Below are 10561 nucleotides of genomic sequence, written 5' to 3'. Positions count from 1 at the left end.
TACTAGGGTTGAAACGTCGACTATTATGTGGACCTTTACATAGAATCTGCGCCAAAAGGAACTCTTCCATCACGCAGCTTTACTATTGAACCTTCTGGCCACTTTCGAATATCCTCGATTTTAAACTACTGAACATATCACGCACACTGTCACCGAGCACTTATTATTCACTGTGTCACTTGTATCATCACACTATTGCTTGACGGTCTTTCATGAAATATCGATGCATACATATATGAATGACGTAATTTATATATAAAGAATTTGATTTGCATATGAACTGTCTTGTGTGTTGCTTACAGTGGAATATCGTATATTTTCTGAATAACGCTTGACTATGCCTACTGTGTAAAGTAATTCTTTCACCCAACGGAACCACTGTTTACCTTATAACTTACTGCCCAGGTTCTGAGGGATACTGGGTTACCCCATTATTTGTTTAACTATAATTGGTGCAGGTTTTTACCTGCGAGGGTTTTTACTCTCATTTAATGTTTTTGGACTAATTTTCAATTTGTGTTTAATTTTGTGTATTGTCGTAGTATGTCTGAAAGAGAAACCTTGTCAAATAGTGAAGACTATATAGCCAAATTGATACATGACCAGGGAGCCTCTGGCTTTCTACTAGGCTCGGATAGAGTGCCAGCAGACACCAGTCTGAATGAGAAATTGGCTAAAATTGAGAGATTGGAGAAGAAGCTAATCAGAGCACGCCTTCACGGGCATGTATTCACAAAATACCTCCAGTCTAACATAATTCCCAAAGGCCTACAGGTACGTAATGAACCCGCTATATTCATAGATATCCCGAAATTCAGAGAAGGATTCAGTTACGTAGCGAACAACTGCTCCAGGCATTGGATGGTCCTTGGGGTAGAAACAGCATTAGAATACGTAAAAAAACTAACACAAGAAATAGCGGACCTTAAAAAGGAACTTATTGATGACACTTCCCTTACCAACGCCAGGGAGGCATTAGAAAGAGCTGAAAAGACACTCTCTGACTTCAATACCATCACTCTGAATTGGAAGCTAGATAAGCTATCCAAGGATATAAGGAACTACGACAAAAACATTACTTATCCATATTTATCAGACGACTATTACCAGCAAGACAGCCAAGGTTTCTTTAGCAATAGAAGTCGACAGGGACCCAGAAGATTTTACACCTTCTCGAATTCCTCTGCAGGCAGTGGCTCAGATATTGAATCTGACGGACCTTCTTCTAACCCACAAATCAACCAGGGTGCACGTTTTTTAGGAGAGGGCTACCGCCAAAACAACAGGGGCGGAGGGAGAGCTCAGAACTGGGAGAGACCGAGAGGATGGAACAGGGGCAGGAACACTCAGCAAGGCACATCACGAGTTCGGTTCTACCAACCGGAAACACACGGGGAAATCTCTACACGGAGGCAAACTTACAGATGGTAGAGGCTCATACACCCCTTGTCCAGTCCCTTGACCAATCGGGGACCATCTTGCAACCCATACCCCATCTACCTGTAACCAACATCATTGTTACAACGAATCAGAACAGCACTAATTCATCTGATCCAATCATCAACTTATCAAGTCACACTATGTCTCAGGCTGAAAGGGATGTGCTTTCCAAAGGACTTTCCTTTGTCCCCACAGTCATCCCTGACTCGTTCCAGATTAAAATTGAGCTACAACGCTTCTTTCGTAAAATCAGATTGAAGTACTATTTCAGCAGGAATACCTACAACCCTTTGCCTTCTGCCACAGGATTTAGACCTATCTCAACTTTCACCCCAGGGGCACACATGGTGAGTGACAAAATACTTGCATATGAGAAAATTGTACTCCAAGAAACCATGCAAATTGTGGCTGAAAGGAAGTACATAAAATACAACATCAGCAAAGAAGAAAAATGTGCCTTACGTTCCTTGAGTGATAACAAAACCATCGTCATCAAGTCAGCTGACAAGGGTGGTGCAGTGGTACTACAAAACAAAGACGATTATGTGGAGGAGCTTGAACGTCAACTAGGAATGGAGGATAGTTACCAACCAACCCCACGTGACCCCACACCTCTTCTGAAATCTATGATAGAAAAAGTGACCAAAGGAGGTCTCTCTAAAGGATTCCTAAGCCAGCATGAATATGATTTCCTCAACAGCAAAGACCCTCGAATACCGACCATCTATACTTTACCTAAAATACACAAACGAATGGAGAAGCCACCTGGAAGACCCATTGTCTCGGGATGTGGCTCGATCCTGGAACCACTCAATCAATTCATAGACTATTTTTTACAACCCTTCGTATCAAAAACGAAATCATTCGTAAGGGATACGACGCACGTTATACAAATACTAGAAGGTCAGGCATTTGATCCCCAGACTCAACTCTTGGTCACACTAGATGTGTCCTCCTTGTACACTTCAATTCCCCAAGACGCTGTGTTGGATGTTATCAGGAACACATTGGACTCCAGATCAAGACCACATTGGATCCCTACAGAATTTTTGATCTCTCTACTGGATATTGCCATGAAAAAGAATTATTTCACCTTCAAAAAACAATTCTATTACCAGTGCAAAGGCGTAGCCATGGGTGCTACATATGCCCCAAGTCTAGCTAATGTGTACATGGACCATTACGAAGAGGAACATTTGTATAGTCTGGACAACCCATACTTGAATGCCATCTCAGTATGGAAGCGTTATATAGACGATGTGATAATGATTTGGAATGGGGACAACATCGAACTCAATAATTTCTTCACCTGGTTGAATATGAGATCCACAGATATCCAGTTCACAATGACATGTAACAACGAAGCAATTGATTTTCTGGACTTAACATTCCGTTCACAAGATAATCTGCTATACTGTGATTTGTATCGTAAACCCATGGAAAGAAACTCATTACTGAAATACCAGTCCCATCACCCACGCAGCCTGCGAGACAATCTCCCGTATGGCCAATTCCTCAGACTGATGAGGAACTGCACAAGAAGGACAGACTATTTCAGGGAATCTGAAATATTAGTGTCTAGACTCAGAGAGAGAGGTTACCCTACAGGTCTACTCAAGCGGGCAAAGAAACGGGCATGGTATTGCCCCCGGGAACAATTGTTAGAGATTAACCAAAAACAACTGGAGACAGACAAGATAGTCTGTGTGACAACATTCAACAGCAAAAGCAATGAAATAAAGAAAGTCGTAAAGAAATATTGGAACCTAGTCGCGAGTGAACTACAGATATCGCAGGATCCCACATTTGCTTTCAAAAGAGGCAAGAACATTAAGGATTCGGTGGTGAATGCATACTTGGACACACCTAAACAACCTGACCTTAGGGATCTCCTGGGGCTGGCACCTGTATCTGGACACCACAAATGTGGGCAATGCAAGGCATGCGACTTATACTATGAAGGAACTACATTCACGTATACTGGTAGAACATACAAACTTTCCCAGTTTACTAATTGCAATAGCATGAATGTTATATATGCTATCCAATGTCCCTGTGGACTCACATATGTTGGACAAACAACTCAGAAAGTGAAAGTCAGAATTTTGCAGCACATGAGTAGGATAAGATGTAAGGTACACGGGGCACCCATGGTTGACCATTATGCATCACACAATCACTCTCCCAACAACATCACATGGTGGGTACTAGAAAAAATCATCCCTAGTAGCAGAGGTGGGTCGATTGCGAGGATACTGAACTACAAGGAGTGTAGATGGATCCATTTGCTTAACTCGGTCCAGAACGGGTTGAACGAGATGGAGGAGATCTCGAAACAAATGGGCCTACTTTGATCAGCCCCCCCATGCTCAGTCAGACCCATTGCATTATACATGGTTTTTTGACTAAAACATTGAACTGTCTGAAATCCATCACTTATGTACGAACTTGCACTTTCTGAATCCTACTTTGGGCCTACTTTGATCAGCCCCCCTATGCTCAGTCAGACCCATTTCAGTATACATGAGTTTTTGACTAAAACATAGAACTGTCTGAATCTTTCACTTATGTACGAATTTGCACTTTCTGAATTTTCTAATTTCTATTTGCTGACATGAATGTACGTTTTTATGTTATGTGAATTACTGTTGTGAACCGTACAATGTAGCACGAATTATTGGTATCTTGTTACTTGTACCTCGGCAACTTACCCGAGCACATTGTAAACTTTGAATGGAGACTTGAATCTTATGCTGACCTCTAAAATATGTGTTCGTATGGCACCTTTCTTGCAAGGTATGGAGCTCTCATTAAATCAGGTTGCCTGCACTGGGTATCATTGACTCTGCACCTCGATCTTTAATTGTGCCTCGATACTCCGCATTTGGTGCATGAATTCCCCTTTTGTGACGTAACTGTTTACTTTGTTACCTTAGTAACATATGATGACTAGTCACGTTCGTTGGCGCCAGCGCCACGCGTCACTCGTTGCTCAGCAATTGGTGCATGAGTTTCCACGAAGCCGATTTTCCTTATATGACGTATTTGTTTACTTTGTTACCATGGTAACACATGATGATTAGTTACGTTCGTTGGCGCCAGCGCAACTCGTTGCCTAGCAACCCACAGCGTTTGGCGTACACGCGCACGTTTCTCTCGGCCTTTTATGCAGACTCACTGCAGACGTTACTGCCGATTCAATCAGATGAGCCAGGACCCCCGGCCTGCCGCCCGATCTTCCGAATGAGGTAATTGTGAATTCCCAAAGTGACCCGTATATTCTTAGTCCGTGCTCCCATTTGGCTCTCAGGCTTTTAATTCAAACCTGATTATTGCTTCTTTACAGTTAACTTCGGTTGAAGAGCCAACTTTACCCACACTAAGGGATTAGAAGCGCTTGGATTTTAGACAGCACTTCGCATGAAATTAGGTGAGCGCCAACCCTGCACTATTCGATCCATTTATCGGTCGATTTGCAGCGGTTGTTTACTCTAACGTCCCGTTATTTATTATTTTCTAGATGCAACCATTTTTAGATACAACTGTGGAGCCCCGAATGCGACGGGACCAGTGAATCAACATAGGTGAGCAAGTCAGGCTCCCCCATCACGTTGATCGCTTTTTCCACCCCCCCGCGCCCCCCCCCATTTTTGGGATGATTTTAATTGACCCCGATTTATTTACAGGCCCTTCACCAACACAGAATACTTAAGTGGAACCCCATCCTGAGATTCATGCTGGATGTTTATGAACTCCACAGGCCCAGACTATTTTGAATTTGAATTTCTCTCTTACTAAGGTGAGTCACCTGCCACCCTTAGTACTTTTGTCCTTTCACTGATGCCAACACACCTGACCAAGTCCTTTTGTCACTAACAGGCCGTCACCCTTTATCCAAGTCCTGATGAAGACCCACACTGACCTATCAAGAGTGCAGTACTAGGGTTGAAACGTCGACTATTATGTGGACCTTTACATAGAATCTGCGCCAAAAGGAACTCTTCCATCACGCAGCTTTACTATTGAACCTTCTGGCCACTTTCGAATATCCTTGATTTTAAACTACTGAACATATCACGCACACTGTCACCGAGCACTTATTATTCACTGTGTCACTTGTATCATCACACTATTGCTTGACGGTCTTTCATGAAATATCGATGCATACATATATGAATGACGTAATTTATATATAAAGAATTTGATTTGCATATGAACTGTCTTGTGTGTTGCTTACAGTGGAATATCGTATATTTTCTGAATAACGCTTGACTATGCCTACTGTGTAAAGTAATTCTTTCACCCAACGGAACCACTATTGACCTTATAACTTACTGCCCAGGTTCTGAGGGATACTGGGTTACCCCATTATTTGTTTAGCAGGGCTTGAAACCAGCATTTTTCAATGACATTCCTACCACACCAGGTGGAAAAAAACCCTCAAAAGTTTTGACAAAACACCAGGGAAAGTTCGACAAATATCGATTAAGGGGTAGCTCTTTCTGGATGTGCGCTGACTGGTGCGGAAAGAAAAGAACTGACATCAGCGTGTTGGGGTGGCGCCTACACAGGCACAGCGCACGCCATGCGAAGCAGAACAATGCCACCTACCTGTGAACAGAGGCACTGCTCAATAAAAGTTTCCGGATCCGGTCGGATTCCTGGATATAATTCTAAGGTAAGGAATTTGCAGCTAGAAGTCTCTATCACTGTGGAGTCTTGTTAGGGACATAATATTTCTTTAAATATGTTGAGATGTGAGGTGTTTGATGGATGCTGCGTTAAGGCTTGTCTTGGAGAGCAACATTATGTTATGAAGAGTGGCATTCTATTTTGATTTTGGGGTGGTCCATCTGGCATCTTTAAGATGTATTGGATGTGTGCTTGCTGTTCTGATTAATTTGGCCTAGTGGAGGTTGAAATTGTTTATTATTATGGTTGCTACTGTTACTGTGGCACCACCCGCACCAAGGTGATCCCTCCATCCTGCCAAACTACTCCAGTGCCTAAGACCCACTGAATGCAGTCCTCTACAAAACCTGTGCCTCAAGCCCACCATCTGACTAACACCATTCCCTCTCTGCACCTGCCACAGCACTCACTAGCCCTCTAAACCCACTGGTCCAGGGCCCATAAAGCCTAAACCAGAAATGCGCTCTTGAAGCATCAGTCCCCATCCAATCACAGAGTAGCTACTCCCAGTTTTTTTTGTGCTGAAATTCTTGTGGGGGAGCATGATAATTGTGATCCACCCAGTGCAACCCCTTGCTAGGCAACAGGTACATATTTCTGAAGCACATCATGAAATCCCCCAAACCTCTCACCCTAAACTTTGGCCTTGGTTCTGTCACAATGAGAGTGAAACTATATGCTAGTTCTGCAGAGATTGGGAAACACTGTAAATTTTGGGAGAGTAAGGTCTCAGCCAGGACAGTGATGGTGGCCACACTTCTCTGCCGATACATGGGATGTGTCATTGGCTCCGGGAGACTGCAATGATCGATGGCTGACCTGAGCAGTATAACTCAATCACGTTGGAAAAAACAGCCTGCCATGAAGGTAAATAGCTCTAGAGAGGAGGATATGCAGAAGGCCATATCCGTTCCCCTAGAACCTTTCTGTGCCACTTACAACTCTGACATCGCCATGCCCAGACTTCTACCCTAGAGATCCTTGTGCCCCCAGGGTCAGGAAGGTGCAACGTATAGCAGCCCAGCGCTTCCAATCACCACTACCAGGAAGGATGATAGGTGCTGCCCATTCTTGAGTAGCCTGTGGTCAGTGGGTTATGGTGGTAGAGAGTGGTGACAGTCCTCAGCGTGCCCAGTGGTGAGTAAGGATAAGTTACTTACCTGTAATTCTAGTTCTCTTCCAGGGGTATACTCATCAAATTCATTAGCACTGAATAGTTCCGCCAATGTGCTGGGACCCTGGAGCACATATCAAATGCAATATATATGTAAGTTTAAACCTTTGAAAGTACGTAGTACCCTAAAACAAATTTTATATATATATATATATATATATATATATATATATATAATTTTGATTCCTGAGTTGCTGTTCTGTTTCAACACACAGGTACGGACCTCTTAAGTTCTGCAGAAACGTTGAAATAACGCCGCTTCAAACAACAGGGATAGCTTCTTGATGTCTTTATTCAGCCATAGTAAAAAACAGACAAGTGTCCGCCCTGGACGCGTTTCGATCGACAAAGCGATCTTGATCACCTGACGCGCCTGTGACGAATTGCCTTATTTAAATTACTTCCAACCAATAACAGCCTCTCAGCAATTTAACCCACATAGAGATTTAAAGGGATAACATCATTCCCAATGACACAAAGTTTTAACAGATCACTTTAAATCTGAGATGGTTACAAAGTATCATACAAGTTGTAACAAAATCCAATACCAAGCATGTGGAAGTCAGTGTCCTTCAACAGAGATGCATTGTATAAAAAAATACTTATTAGCTCAGAACTCACAACCCAATCATAATGTACGCAATGGCTACTAATTGGTAACAGCGAACATGTGAACACTGTCCCCCAGCTGAATTTAAGTATCAAAGGGTTTAAATATACGTATCGCCCAACAATAGTTCCTAAAATGTAGCAAATGTTGTGCTTTAGACAAGTGCCTAATGAGTCTTTATTGCTAAAATAACATGACTGAGTTGGCATTGCTATTGTACAGGGCATGTGCCCATTGTTTGCTTTTTAAGATAATTAAAACCAATGCATCAATGAACTAATTCACCCGTTTGTCATGTAGGACTATAAACTGATGCCCACTATTATTCGGTATGTGTTTCCATAAGCATGCTAATATGCCAGTTTGTGTCAAATTTCATACTGTGGGACCCATTTTTGAGAGGATACTTCTAGGTTGGTTATTTACATTAAAAATTTACTTTGGGTGTTGCTGCTGGCAACAATGTTTGTGAATTACATATATTTGAGTTTTATGACAGTTGATATTCGGATACGGGCATCAAGCATACAAATTTGATCATGTGAGCTATAGCGACATCGGGAAGTTTTACTACTAGCAAAAGTGGCACCAATTCCACTTATCAAGTTTAACATCATCAGACAGGAAGAAAAGGGGGAATAATTCCCCATGTGACATTGCCTAGAGCTTGACAGATTTCCATAAGCATACAATATCCATGTTTGAATGGATCTCCAAAACACGTATAGTATATATACCTTATGTTTATGTCATTGAGTTTCCAAACTTAGACCTTGCACTTAGTTTATAGAAAGTGATGTAAATCTTCACTGGTGTTTAGTCCATGTGGAATACGCGTATCCAACATGAGAATGAATGAGGACTCTAACTGCCTCAATCTTTTTTCCCTGTTTCCACCCCGAAAATAGGGAGGGACTGCCCCAATCACGGAATATGTCAGATCTTGTAACCTATTATTGTGAACTGCTTTGAAGTGCCGTGCTACAGGATAATTTTCATCCGAATTTACAATGGCACGCAGATGTTGAAGAATTCTATTAAACACCGGAAGCTTAGTGCTGCCAATATATTTTAATTGGCATGTACACTGCAATTGATATACGGCGTAATCAGTTCTACACGTATAGTGTTCCTTTATGTGAATTGGAGAATCACTGAAGGCTGTGCAATATTCCGATAGATTCAGACCAAATTTACAAGCTCGACATGACGAGCACTTAAAAAAACCTGGTCTGACCAACCAATTGGTTTTTGGTATGATCTCAGGACATGTCTTGACTAGTGCATCCCTCATAGAGGGTGCCCTCCTGAAAGTTATTGCGGGAAATTTTGGCATCAGGAATCTCAGAGTTAAGTCTGTCAAGACTATAGGCCAATGTTTGTAAATAATGTGTCTTATGTTTTTTTCCTGTCTGCTAAATGTGGTAATAAGGCGAATAGTTTGATTGGTTTCTGGAGTGGGTTCAGCTTGTGCTGGTTCATTGAGGCTTTTTTTTGGGATTAAGCATACTTCCCGTGATTGTGAGTGGGCTTTATCCAGAGCCTTAGTTAGGTCTGAATGTACATAGCCTCTCATCAAGAACCGCGAGAAAGCCTCTTTCTGACACTTAGCTAGATCTGATTCTAGACTGCATATACGTCTTATACGTAAAAATTCCCCATATGGGATACTTTGTATTAAATGACGTGGGTGGGCACTGCTGGCATGTAAGATGGAATTGCCAGCAGTGCCCTTCCTATGTAGTCGAGTTTGAAGATGGTTCTCATGTATGTATACCTCAACATCCAAAAATTCTACCTTATTTTTATTGATTGAAGCTGTGAACTGAAGATTCATAGAATTGGTATTGATAGAAGAAACAAACTCTTTTGCTTCATCTTCTGTACCCTCCCAGATGACAAATATGTCATCGATGTATCTGCCATAGTATCTCACATGGTCCTCCCAGGCCTGTTTGTGTTGCACTCTGAGGACGTGCTCCTCCCACCACCCTACCAACAAACAGGCATAGGTGGGTGAGAAACACGCCCCCATCGCAACACCCCTCAATTGTTTATAGGGAACTTTGTTAAAAAGAAAGAAGTTGTTATTCAAACATAACTCAATCATCTGGAGTAACATGTTATTGTGTTCTTTGAAGCCTATATTGCGACTATTAAGGAAGTGTTCTACTGCTATTAGTCCATGTGAGTGGTGAATACACGTGTATAGCGATGTGATGTCTAAAGTCATCAAACACCAGTCACTGTGCCATTCAATTTGGTTGATTTTCATCAGAAAATCACCAGTATCTCTTATGAAGGAGGATAAATTAATCATATGCGGTTGGAGGAAATAATCTACATATCTGGAAATAGCCTCTAATATGTTGTTTCTTGCAGATATTATTGGCCTGGCTACAACAGGAGATATTCCCTTGTGCACTTTAGGAATAAAGTACATTACCGGGGTTGTAGGGAAATCATTTTTAAAAAAAAGAAATTCCTTTTTAGTAATCAATCCCAGTCGTTTCCAGGTTAGTAGATTCTTTTTAACAGTTTCCTTAACCTGATTCAGATCCAACTTACTAGCTTTCGCATAACAATTGATATCTGATAGTTGTCTGTCAGCTTCCTTCAGATAATCCACCCTTGGCCATAAAACA

The sequence above is a fragment of the Triturus cristatus genome, chromosome 4_1 (genome assembly GCF_964204655.1).
Source record: "Triturus cristatus chromosome 4_1, aTriCri1.1, whole genome shotgun sequence".
In the NCBI taxonomy this organism is placed as follows: Eukaryota; Metazoa; Chordata; class Amphibia; order Caudata; family Salamandridae; genus Triturus; species Triturus cristatus.
Note: the sequence above shows the minus strand (reverse complement) of the source record.